The sequence below is a fragment of the Arctopsyche grandis genome, chromosome 9 (assembly GCF_051622035.1).
Source record: "Arctopsyche grandis isolate Sample6627 chromosome 9, ASM5162203v2, whole genome shotgun sequence".
In the NCBI taxonomy this organism is placed as follows: Eukaryota; Metazoa; Arthropoda; class Insecta; order Trichoptera; family Hydropsychidae; genus Arctopsyche; species Arctopsyche grandis.
This window is the reverse complement of record NC_135363.1, coordinates 7,271,267-7,285,630: the sequence shown is the minus strand read 5'-3', so window position 1 is coordinate 7,285,630 and position 14,364 is coordinate 7,271,267. Positions and strand designations below refer to the sequence as shown.

Below are 14,364 nucleotides of genomic sequence, written 5' to 3'. Positions count from 1 at the left end.
ATATATATTTATTTATTTTATTTCAATCGAACATGTACACTCGCCTTTACAGACCGGTACAAAGTGACGAGTGTACTAATACAGATACATTAATACGATTAATACAAGCAGTTTTATGCAATGCGAATTTATCTACAAACATCATCCACAGAAATTGGTGAACGTTAAAACGCCGAATAAGATTTGCAAGAGAGATTGGAAAGGAAATGCCAATTTTACAGGAACCGCTTCTATGAAAATCAGAAAAATTGGCAAACTCTGAAAGGAAACGATCGACCTGGACACAAACCAAGGTCTGGCCAACAGCTGCTAGTGGGAATCGAACCGTGGCCACTCGGCTCGAAAGCATAATATGCTAACCATTAGTCCACGCTGCTGGTTAATATGTATATATTTGACTTTAGGTCTATCGTTTCCTATAAAAGTTTGTCAATTTTTCTGATTTAATTGTTGAAAACTATTCCCGTTTCTCGCAAATTCGAGTTTCTAGTATCAATAATTTGTTGATTATATTTAATACGATACCCACCTACATACTACATAGCATATGTATGTAAAAAAATTATGTATTTCTCGTAAAAATTTGGAGTATTTCATATTTGGAAGTCTCTATTATAACGTATGAATATAATTGTATATGTAATGTCAAAATGAGTTTATCTGTAAAATATAAATAAAACAATGTAGTTTTACATTTAAACAGCGGGTCAATACTCTTCAGTTCTGGTGATATTTTAGACATGTTATAAATTGAATAAATGAAATTTATTTTCTGAAATTTTTATATAGGTTTCTGGGACGTCCGGTGAATGAAAAAAGAACGATTTTAAAACGCTTTTCAGCGATAGCTGAAAAAGCGATAAATCTTTCAGCCACCGTTTTTCCGATGCGTATCTATCTGCTTGGTAGTTTGACGACTCTGGAATTCGAATCGATCTCTGGCACAAAAGCGCTTTATCTTGACGAAGCGGAAAGTCATTAAAGTTTGCGAAATTTATGTTGAAATGTGTCGCTGGATTAACAAATACGGCTAAAATTTTCCAAATGAAATACTAACCCAAACGTAATTCCCATAATAGTTACCGGATGATTTGATTTGGTGACTGTCAGCGCCATAACTTAGTGGTGGTGTAATACTTTCAAGTGGGTCGTCACGGGTTCATTTCCCGGCTTGATGCTGCTGGCCAGACCTTGAATATGTGACTCCAGGTCGATCGTTTCCTATCAGAATTTGCCAATTCATCTGATTTTCGTTGAAACGGTTCCAAAAAATTGGTAACCTTACCCATTTTCACGCTAATCTCGGGTTTTCAGCAATCTTGAATTTCGCTGAATTGTGCAAAATGTGGAAAAATTACATATTTAACCATATATGTCTCTGTGGGTGTTAATTGATATGTATTTACTTTGTATAATGCTAATAATACTTGTATCAAATGTACAATGTTTCTGGCCAGGAAGGCACATTGGGGATACCTGTTATGTAGGCCTTCATGGTATAAATTAAAATTAAATTAAATATCTGTGCACCAAGCCATTGATATTTTATTTTATTGTTTTACATACATATGTATATACCAGGAAGGCTTAATAGGTAAACCCCAATGCACCTTCCTAGCCAATCAACATTTTTTTATTACCAGATTCGTGTTTACTGGGCATAGATCTATAAGAAAAGTCATATCTCGTCTCTGAACCATTTTTCGTGTCGAACAGTGTAATATAATAGGGTCTACGTGACGAGACAGAATGTTAAATTACAGAAAACACAAATATCGGAAGGCAAAAATCGAAAGATCTTAAGTCGAAAGATCAAAAAAAAAATGGTGCATGGTAAACGGTACATACTCACTTAATTTGCGTGAGCAGGATACAACAGGAACAAGAGGAACATGCTTTTCCTCCCGTATTCTGCGCGCGCACATTAATACGGGAGGAAAAGCCTGTTCCTCTTGTTCCTGTTGTATGCTGCTCGCGCAAATTAAGTGAGTATGTACCGTTTACCATGCACCATTTTTTTTAAATCTTTCGACTTAAGATCTCTCGATTTTCGAACTTTGCCTTCCGATATTTTCGTTTTCTGTAATTTAACATTCTGTCTCGTCACGGAGACCGTACTATGATTACTAACAAAATTAAATTATAATTTTAAAATAGAAAATGATCAATAGATCAGTAGCTATTAAAATAGCTATAATATATACTGTGAACATAATTTAGTAATAATAAAAAGCATTTAAAAATCAAAACATAAATAACTATTGGTAGCTCGTGCATAATTTTATATTATATTCTTAACAGAAACACGGTCAAAAAACATTAACGTGAGTAAATAAAAGTCGTTAAACCTAGTTTTTAGGATTATAGCCCTTCGAGATTACAATATAATATGATATAAACCCAACGGATGAACACACACACACACGCACTCAACTCGTCTAATATAAAAGTGTAATGTTTAACGACGTGTTTCGGTCTGCGAGTGAAATCGTTATGGTCAACTTTGAACCCAATTAATGCGACGCAGGCTTAACCCAAACAATGGTAGACTGGGTTATTATCCAACCGAGCGAAATAATAGACAACCTCATAAGGGAAACTGGTTCGTTATTGTCTTTTGATCGACGATAAAGTCTATTCATTATATACATATTTTACATACGCTTTACCTATACCCATAATTTCACACGTACATATATTTGCACGTGTTCCTATTTATACATTTGTATATGCATACGTATGTACATAGTTATGCCGGGGACGATTCATCCGAAGCATTAATTAGAAAGCATCCAGTTCTCTCTATTGTGACATAATCGCTCTCCTTTAATTTATCACTGACATCTCTCACTTAATGGCCGGAGTGGACTTTTGTACCCATCTTCTGACACTTTTCGCATGAGAGACTCTTCTCGTAATATCGGACTGTTGGCTTGGAGCTTTCCTAAAAAATATATTGTGTACAATTGTGAGGAGCAGCTCAATATATTCATCATAAGCCCAGTGACCCGTGTCGTAGACAATTCAACATCATAATAAATCATCTCCTTGCTAATCCAGTACGAATTTCTCACTATTGATGTTACATTTTGAAATAATGTTGGTTTTTTTTTTATTGACTGAATATCGTTATGTATTCTGTATATAAAATTTATTGATTTATAATACGGGTATGTAAGGTCCAAGGATATATTATATAATAGCCAGCAGTATGGCTTAATGGTAGCGTGTATGTTTAGCACCAAGTGATCAGTGGGTTCGATCCGTTATTCTGCTGGTTAGATTTGGGGGTATTTGTGACTCCAAATCGATCGTTTCATATCAGAGTTTGTCAATTTTATCTGATCATTGTTGAAACGGTTGAAATTTTTTGTGTTGTCACAAATCTTCTGTATTTATTGTGTGTATAATTTGTAAAAATTATGTACAAAATCTAAATCCATAGATGTCTCAATGGATTAATTCTGTAATTAATTTATTGTTGTTTCGTGTTCTTCAGCTTCTGGAGATACAGTGATTTATGTAATAATAAAATGCTGCATTGTTTTTAATTAATTGTCCAGGAAGGCAAATTTAATTAATATGGTCGAATCAAATGATTAAATATTTCCATAAAATCGTATAAACAAGTTTAATCCATAAATATTTGTATATATTATATAAATACGTTCGCAAATAATATTCTGTGAGTTTAGACGTGCGTAACAATATATTCGATATTTTATTGTATTTAGATTAACTGAATTCTTCTCCGGCAATTCTAGAGTACTTAGCTGTATATTGGATAAACATGAGCTTCCAATTAAGTTTATTTTATAATGGATATTTATTATTCCTTTATTGTCGAAATTCTTCATTAAATTACCAGTTTTAAAATTGTAATAAAACTTCACAGTCGATTCTATTTGGTTCGATTAAATGGAAACCGTAAATAATAATGCCAACGTAAAACGGCCAATACAATCGTAAAGTCTAAAATAAAACATTAATGGGTGTTTACATCGTCGAAAATGGCCGGAAACATATATTTAATTGCAGTACATCTAATAAAGTTTTCTTAAGAAAAACTCGTGCTCGAAAACCCGCCGTTGTAAAACCTTTGAATTTCCACTCGGCTGGGTTTTCAAAGTATGTGAAAATATCAGGACTTTTACTTTATTTTCTCATTAATTTGAAAAGTACATAAACATATTTACATTCGAAAGGTATCAAAAACATTTCAATATACCGTTCATGTATGTATGTATGTACATACGTTTTAGTCCAAAAAAATCTGCCTTAACAGGGCTGTATACCCGAAATGTGACAATATATATATCAATATATATATATATATATATATATATATATATATATATATATATATATATATATATATATATATATATATATATATTGAGTGAATGCGACAGTTGCGCCTCGACCAGATAATACCTATTTTAAATCGACAAAATTGAGGTTTCGTATTCTCCAGTTTTCTCCTCCGAAACTGGATCAATTTTTAAAAAATTTCATCATCCGTATGAGAAAGATATTTTCTGTGTATGTGTTTTCATATTTTTTTAAAATTCAACCGTTAAATTAGCACCCTGGACTCTTTCCGTGGGTGTAAAAACGAGGCGATTTATAGATGTTTGGTGGCTCCTAGCTCATATAAAAAATAACTAATCAAAAAAATAGAAAAATGCCTATGGTAGATATCCATAGCGATTTATGTTATAAAAAATGCTGCAATGTTTATAATTAACTATCTATAAAGGTGCATTGGGGTTTACCTGTTAGGCCTTCTTAGTATATATGTATCTTTGTAAAAATAAAATAAAAATATATGTATTACAGTTGACGTTTGCAGTATTTCAATGTGATTTGTATGATTGATTTTACACGTCACGTTCGTGCAAAATCGAGCGTATTTCGGCCAGTGTAAATACAGTATAATATTATGATAGTTTGTAAGAAGAGTCTGTGAGACAAGATCCACTGCAAGTATCATTTATTCCCAAGGGAAATTCAGTCCGCTCCTGCACTGGAATAATAACGCTGGATTATGTTAAAGTTGCACCGAGAATCCATACAAATATCGAATTATATGTATGTACAACCTCAAAAACAGTAGTGCTTCCAATTCGGAACCTGCACTGTTGGATTATTTTAATTAAAATGTAATGAAACCTTTTCAGTATGTGTGGTCGCAAAGTTCCACATTCGAATAATGCGATGTATTTTTTTCCCCTGTTTTTGGCGGCTAGGGGTGACGTAAAGTCGTCTAAAATAAACGAGGAAATGTTTTTACGACCACACTTAACCCGAGAAAGCTCTTAACGCGTTTTCTTTGGGTCCCTCTGGCTAGGTGAGTGGCCATATCGGAGTTTTTGCTCAGTAGTGTGAAAAAATAAAACGGAACCTTCGCACAATCCAAAAGCGTAGTTTAAAATTTTCATTGACTCGTTTCTGTTGCTTAAAAATGTGAATTCATTGTGAATCGAGTCTTTGGCGTGCAAAAGAGACAACTTCACAATTGGGCTGAATTGAGTTATGAACTGTTCTGTGTTTTATTTTGAATTATTTCAATCGTTAAAACGTTGACTTGAATAATTAGATCGTTTGGAGCTATCATCGTCTTAGTCTTAGGATGCAATTTTTTATACACACATATTTATACCATCTACATATGATCAGACTTATCTCTACATACATAAAGAATATGCTGCAGTTGACTGAATGATGAGGATGATTGTGTATACAAATATTTTCGTCACTCAATTTTGTATTACATACATACTTATATGTATGCTTACATACACTGTTCGACAAATGACGACTTTTTTTTGGTTCATGACTTTTCTTATAGATCTATGTATGCCCAGTGAATACGAATCTGGTAATAACAAATGTTGATTGGCTCGAGATTTGGAGATATGTGTTTTTTAAATCGCGCTATTTTTCTGTAGCTTAGTGTTGTTCGGTCGATGTCTCAAAATCTGTCAATTTCCTGTTTCAAATAAATATTGGAATCTATAGTCGGGTATTTTATCTTTCATTTGTAGTACTTTTCAGCATTCAAATCTCTCTAAGTAGTCGTCCAGTTCAGTCAGTCATATCTCGTCTCTGAACCATTTTTCAAGTTATTGAGTAATTGAATCAAATTTGAAATTTATTCCCACTTAATTCAATTATTTAACAAACATGTGTAAATAAAATTAATTTTTGTTCAAAACAACTAAATAAATTTGAGTTTATTTTTTTTTTATTTATACAAGAAAAATTTATATTATTTTATTTTATTTTTACATATGTAGATATATACTAGGAAGGCTTGATAGGAAGACCTCAATGCGCCTTCCTCTGGACAATTAATTACAAACAATGCAACATTTAATTATTACATAAATCACTATGTATATTTCCAGTAGCTGAAGAACACGAAATAACAATTAATTAAATAATTAATCCATTGAAACATCTATGTAATTTAGATTTGTACATAATTTTTACAAATTGTGTACATACAATAAATAAAGAAGATTTGTGACAACAGGAAAGATGATTTTTTGCCAATTTTGAGGAACTGTTTCAACAATGATCAGATAAAATTGGCAAACTCTGATAATAAACGATCAATTTGGAGTCACAAATACACCTAAATCTAACCAGCAGTATAGCGGATCGAACCCACTGATCACTTGGTGCTAAACATACACGCTACCATTGAGCCATACCGCTGGATAATATAATATGTAGGATTTTTCTAAAGAATTAACATCTATTTTTAGGTTTGTATACATGTATTTACTCTCTTTTTCTGTCGTCATATATTGTTGTATAAGAATATAATGAATATCTTATGTACATACATATGTAAAATAAAAATATTGTAACGTGGGAACATGAGAGAGAGAGAGAGAGAGAGAGAGTATCTTCTGTCTGAGTATATTCGTGGGTGAACAATAAAAACCCCGGATTAGGCTAGCGGGACTCAGTCAGTGCCCGAGTAAAGAATACGCTGGAGTTCTCATAGACCCGGGGAAGTGCGTGTGTAAACAATAGACGCACCACGGTAGACCTTTACTAATAAATGGATCGGAGAAGCTGTGGTGTGCAATTTGTATTGTAAAAGGAGGTACACGTGGTAGATCAGATGATTCTGGAGTGAGCGGTGGATCCGTGTGGACCTCTGGAAACGTTGAATAAATGTTGTGAAGCGACTTTGGCTTTCATTTTGAATTCTGAACTCACCCTACGCAACAATAATATGCTTTTATTTTAATCAAAACCAGTGGCGTGCCGTCATTGGACTGGAGGGACTAGGCTACCGCCCTAAAACCTGTATTCTGGATCGATTGTTCGACAACTCATTCAGAGACTGGGTTTTGAAGATAAACAAAATTTTATTAAGCCAGGATATTTCTGTTAACACAAAAATGAATCATTTAAAGATAAATTAAACTGATTTTTTTCTACACCTTGTCCCCTGTTTTAAAATTCATGGCACATCACTGCTCAAAACATAATTTTGTATAATATATGTATATATGTATATTATTTTAGAATGAAATCGTGAATGGATAAGTAGGCATTTCAAATTCATGTAATATTCAGCATTTAATTGGGTAGAATCTTGAAAAGAGGCTCGGAATGGTTTGGTAGGTACATATTACATAATTGTACTCTCTGTATGTTCGAGATTTTCAGTTTGCATTTTAACTTTTCGTATATTTCGCGCAACAATACTCGTAATAATTAATCGACGCAGTACATTTATAACATGTGAATGAAAATCGTAAGCCGAGAAAATGGTCACGGAAAATTGAATGGGAAACTGCTCGTGACGACGTTATTAATTCTATAAAAGAAAAAATACTTACTCGAGAGCGACACATTTTTATAATATTAAGCTTGTCGTTAAAATCGACGACAATGCAAACTTGGAAAATATTAAATTTTTAATGGGAGAATACTATACAGAATTATTTTTTCGAATTTTTAATAGAAACATTATGTGTATACACTTTTTTCAACAAAGAATCAGCTTTTTAAAAAAACTTTCATGTTTATTTTTTTCATACGGTAATCCAGAAAACGTGAAGCTTTAGATGTCTCCTTTATTTTTATTGTATTTTTTTATCTTACTAAAATTTTCAACATTTTTATATTTACATATATCTATACTTTCTTTATTATATCTTGTTGAATCCTTATTATATTATTATATCTTGTTGAGTAAATAATTTCACGAAAAATGTAAACATTATATAAAATAATAAATATATATAAAAACGGACGCGATGTATGTTTGTGGGTATGTACGAGTGCATCAACAAGTTAAACATTTTAAAATAAACAAATTTTAGAATACCAGGAGTATACGTTATGCATAGGGACGTGGCGTGACGACCGATCGTGTCGAGGAGACGCGGGGAAGTGGGGGATGTGGAGCGTCTGATATGTGCTCCTGATATTGAGCACCTGAATTGGAAAACGTGACGTCAGCGTCAGATGCACTGCGCGGGAGCGTACCCAAATACACACACACATTAATTCATCATTTCAAAAGGGTTGGATCGGCGAGCGTGTAATGCGCGCACTCAACATTTTACTATTAAAGGTCTGTTCATACCTATCCAGCACGACCCGTATCCTGCAGGTGTCATGCAAGTGCTGATAGTATTCTTTGGTACATTATATATGGACGCGCATGAATGCGTAAATGCGCATGCGCGAATGGAGTATGAATACGTCCATATAATGTATCAAAGAATACTATCCGCACTTGCATGACACCCGCAGGATACGGGTCGTGCTGAATAGGTATGAACAGACCTTAATACGTGCGCGTGCCTAAGTACATAGTAAATTACGTATTATTTTATTTTAATTTTTGTATCAATTATTTTCCATAACCACTCGTTAAAATCAACGGGCACAACACAAGTACATACATATTTGAACTTTGGTATTGAATTCCATTCGACCGAATTTCCCAATTTTCCCCCTGATAAATTTGGACGAGCTGCTGCATTGTCGATGTACAATTAATGTTTTCGCGATACAATAAGTCTGCGAGACGTTTCCGTCAATCAAAAAGGAATTTTCCGATTATTTAACCCTGAGACGACAGTTAAGTAGACAGAGAAGGGAAAGAAGAAAGGCTGGGAGGTAGTCACCGTCAAATTAACGAGGTTGACGGACGCGGTTTTCCTCGATTTAATTACGGTCGAAGCCCGTCATCGGGATCAAAGGATCGGCCGGAAAAATGGGCGAATTTTCCAAGACGACAACACTAATGTCGTTACTTTCGCCCCCTTGTAAAGTTCAAGTGGCAGTTTCCGTCTTGAGATTCGGATGCTTTTCCTAGACAAAATACTGCTTTCACGTCGTTCAACATAATTAGCATAGTCGAAAACAACTACATAGTATAAGACAGATTCGAAGTAATGTTGATATTGTACCTGATTGATGCTATTTATCTCTTAGATATACATACATATATATAAAGTATAGCGTTTATAAAGTAACCTATCAGTATATTTAATGTAATATTTTATACATATGTAGACATGTCTATAAATAAAAATCGATATATGTACCTGCATAGATTATTTTACAGTGAATATTTTCTGAAAAAAATACATACTTATATAGCCATTTTTCGTATGTATATTTTATTTTAAAATACATCATATATACTAGGATAGAAATTACTCAAAGGAGACACATAGGGATAGGTAAACTTTTGTACATAAGCACTAACAATTTTTCAAACATAACAGTACATTTGATACAAAGCAAATTTGAGGGAAATACATTATGAAGGTATCATTTGTAATATTCAACATATTCGAAATGCTTATAGCTCGAATTTGCGAGAAATTTAGGTGTAGGATACCAATTTGTAAGATCCGTCACAACAATTAAGCTCAAAAAATTGGAATTACAGGAGACAGCTGATGAGTGTTTTTTTTAATAAATTTATTTATTTATTAATTTATATATTATTACAAAATACTCTAACGCGTCAATGTGATCAGACATATAAGCATAATACAAATAGTATATTTATATAAGAAAATGAGCGAAACATCTATGTTATAAATAATATATATTTTTTTAAATCATATTAAAATAGTGGTGACACCGTGGGTAGGATGATTTTTGATAATTTGATGGAGGAACTGCTTCAACAATGAAATCAGATAAATTGGCTAAATTGGCTAAATGGCTTTTGATTTTCGATCTTTGCCTTCCGATATTTGTGTTTTCTGTAATTTAACATTCTGTCTCGTCACGGAGACCGGGCGTATGTACATATGTATGTATGTACATACCTCCTTATAAAGGACAATTTGCTCACCACAGCTTCCCCGATTTATCTATTATGTATTATGTATCTATTTTTGTAATGAGTCTCACGCTCTCGCCCAGGTTCTGAAAATTCTATCAGGCACTTACTGCCGTTAGGCCAATTCGGGGGTCTCTATTTTTCACCCCCGAATGCACTTGCAGTAATATACATGGACCTATTTGAAGCACTTGAAGCTATTGTCACTAGCTGTTTTATTTATTTTTTTAAATCTCCATACTTCTCCATACAAAAAACATATATAGAATATCCCTTCCGTTTTAGCAATGGTGTAATCTTTGCATAATTATAAATTAATTTTAATACTAAGCACGCTAGTTTAGGGATGAGTCAAGTGCAAAACAGGTACATATGTATGTATATATAGAAGGTTATCTTAAGCTTAAATTTCAAATTTCCATTGAGAGCTTTGTGCCGTATTTAACTGAGGCCTTCCGTTTCGCTTACGCGCCATTACTCGGAAGCTGCGCTCGACACGCACTCTCTATCTTGCTTAAGAGCTTTCGCAAAAACTAACTAATAACTAATGCTGCGATTCGGCAATAGCCGTCGGCCAATCGTTAATTATGAAGTAAGAAATTCGCTACGTGGAACACTTCTTCGGAAACTTTTAACATATTCATCCTCCCCCCTCATCTCCTCTCCAGCTCCGTTATAACGCCGTTCTTGTCACCTTTACAACGATATTTATACGAGTTTTAAAGCGTACGGCAATACTGAAAACTTCACTTTGTATAATATGTACATTCGCAACAACAGCTGGAGTTTGAATTTCATACTTAGTTTGTGTGAACTAATTTTTACACACACATATCGGTATGTGGAGTCGACTATTTCTTATCGCAGATTTTTTTTCATTTTATTGTAATATCTATTCATTGACTCAATTTATTTTTTTATATATTCTGGTAAATGGAATGAAATTAAGAAGTATGTATGTTTGTATTTCAATTCAACGATTGGTATATTTCTACTTCTTATTTCTATATACTTTTTGCATAATTTATCATAATTTTTATCTTGAAAAGGATTGGGATGAGATGATATATAATTTAGTCTAACTGGTCTATATAATTTAGTTGATACGTATATGATCCTTTAGGTTATCGACTTGAGAAAGTCTTTAATTAATATAATGTATTTAGATGTATTATGAGCATTTATAAGAATTGTAAATCGGTTTTTGAGTTCTTTTTCCTATTATGCTGTACATTAACATTAGAATAATATAATACTATGATTACTAACAAAATTAAATTAAATTGTAAAATTGAAAATGATCAGTAGCTATTTAAATATATATAAGATGTATTGTAAACATAATTTCGTAATAAGAAAAAGCATTTAAAAATCAAAAAAATGCGTATATGAGAGGGGGATAAATACATTTTATTTATTTTAAAAATGCTATTCTTTTTTTTGCTTTTTATGTATGCATCCTAAATCAACACTATGGCATACTGTGTACATATCCAATTATGTCTCAATATAAAACCGCAACCAAATATATGCTTGCAATAATCAAGCTCAATTCGAACTAGCCACATTTGCCAGAGAAGGGAGGGGGTGGGGGCAAAGTCCAATTTTATTAGAACCCACACAACAATTAAGTAAGATAAATTGGCAAACTTTTACAGAAGATGGTTTATCTGAATTTAATAACCATTCAAAACACGTCTATAGCCAGTGGGTATAGACGTGTTCATAATCACCGAGAAAATTAAATATTTATATTAATTTCGACCGGGATTTGAACCCAGGACCTCTTTACTGATAATCAATCGCCATCTGCTAAAATATAAAACATATCTTCAGCATCTCTTTAACGAGCGATTCCCGGTCTAAAGAATTAAATAGTGACTTTTATTGAATGAGTTAAACGACAAGCATACATATGTAATTGCTAGTTACCTTTTATCAGTACTTAGTACATTGTAATTTTAATTTACCGGTTTAGTCAGCAAATACTTTCATTGCAAATCAATTTATCAATTATGAAATCTGAAAAACACACGTGCTCAAAACATCATTTCATTAAATAAAATCCTGACCAATCGAAATATACGAACATCACCGTTTATTTAAATTGCAGACCATTTTTATACTTAATGAACATTTACTGACATAATTTTCAAAAACAATTAAAATATTCAGACTTTTTAATTACAAACTTTAATAATAATATGTTTAAAAACTACCTATATGTATGTATCTAGATATACATACATATATGAACATTATATGTATAATATAATATGTTAAGAGTGAACTTTTAATACAAATAGTTATTATATAATTGTAGCGCTAGCGCTATTTTTTAATTTTAAATCAATACATATTATGTAAAATATTTGACGTTCCTATGCATGTATGTATATTTTATGTCATACATAAAACCATTCCAAAATTAATTCCAAAGACACGTTTATATTGCGAGCAAATACTCCGGCTGATTTTAAAGTCCGTTTCAGTTCCTACGACGTCTGAAGACTTTTCGGCGTTTCTTTCGCATCGTATTATTTGCTCTTTTTGTGCAAAAAAGAACACTTTCAGCTGAAGCGAGTCGCGTATGGAAAAGTGGTGATTCAAGGCTGGCTTGTCTTATGAAAAATTCAGCGAGCTTTTAAGGGACTTTGCTCTGTGCGGGTCTCACTTCTAAATAGACGTCGAATGAAAATAGCACTTTCATCTGGGTACCAAGACAAGAAATTGCAACGTGGGAAACTGACACGTTTACGGTAAATCAATATATCAAATTGGGCGATCTGTCTCTAGTCGACTGGATGAGAGCGAATCGGATCTTGCACGGTCAATTCGCAAAGTGATTCAAACGGTCGATTGCACGCGAATCTTTTCAAACTTTACATTATACATTACTTTACTTTCTCTTTGCAAACTTTATACTTTACATTACAAAGCTTTCTGTTTCATAAAATTTTCAAAAGTACCAAATGTGTTAAATGTGGCAAGTGTATATATTCGCGATGCACTGGATTTAGGGTATAATAAAGATATAAAAAACATCCGGAGTGTTTGTCCGCTTTGAAACTTGATTGTTTTCAATATGATACAGTTAATCAAATAATTAATCTTACAATATCCCAAATTAGAACTTTAGGTGTATTTTGAAAGGGTTGAAAGCCTGGCGTTGAAGTATGCACCTACAAAAACACCTACGACAAATGTCCTTTATAATTTTAGCAATTAGAGAATTGATTTATGTATTGTAGAATTGTGTTTTGATTTTTAAATGCTTTTTATTATTACTAAATTATGTTCACAATATATCTTATATCTATTTTAATAACCACTGATCTACTGATCATTTTAAAATTTTAATTAAATTTTGTTAGTAATCATAGTATTATATTATTCAAATGTTAATGTACAGCATAATAGGAAAAATAGCTCAAAAACCTATTTACAATTTTTATAAATGCTCACAATACGTCTAATACATAATATTAATTAAAGACTCTCTAAATTCGACGATCTAAAGCAGATTGTGTTCAGGTAATCTGTGTTTATACCTGAAGGGTATAGACATTTTGTTGTAATCCTCGAGACTCTTCACAAGTGTGTTAGTATGGTTATTATTGATTCTGTCATAGAATCTACTGGTTAGTGTGTTAGTAATGTCTGTAACAAACGGAATATTATTTATCGCATGCAGTTTTTTCAAGTGAACCTTTATATGGGTATAGTAGAATTGTGTTTGGTTGGAAGCCTGAAAGTTATTTTTTTATCTTAACTTTCATAAATATCCGGAAATGCAACGCATACTTATGATAAATATATTAAAATTAATTTTGGTATGATATTTTATTATATATTCCAGGCTAATAGTGCGAGTAAACTAGATAAATTGACAATTCAGAATTGCTAGGTCGAAGATGACAGGTTATCGTCAATTTTCCAATATCAAATATATAATTTCGAAAGAGACTTTTTATGTATGTATGTAAGTATGCAAAAAAGTATCTTTGCTTGGGAATTTCGTAAAC

At 32.5% G+C, this 14,364-nt stretch overlaps 1 protein-coding gene and 1 long non-coding RNA gene across 5 annotated transcripts in view; one reads left to right on the top strand and one right to left on the bottom strand.

Moving 5' to 3' along the window:
• The window catches only part of Ptp36E (protein tyrosine phosphatase 36E), a 305,940-nt gene that overhangs the window by 82,296 nt on the left and 209,280 nt on the right, over positions 1–14,364 (top strand). The gene's annotated exons all lie outside the window — the stretch shown is intronic.
• The window catches only part of LOC143917161 (uncharacterized), a 198,709-nt gene continuing 194,442 nt past the window's right edge, over positions 10,098–14,364 (bottom strand). Inside the window, exon 4 of the long non-coding RNA XR_013261049.1 lies at positions 10,098–10,172. This is a non-coding gene — a long non-coding RNA (uncharacterized LOC143917161). The remainder of the gene's footprint in view (positions 10,173–14,364) is intronic.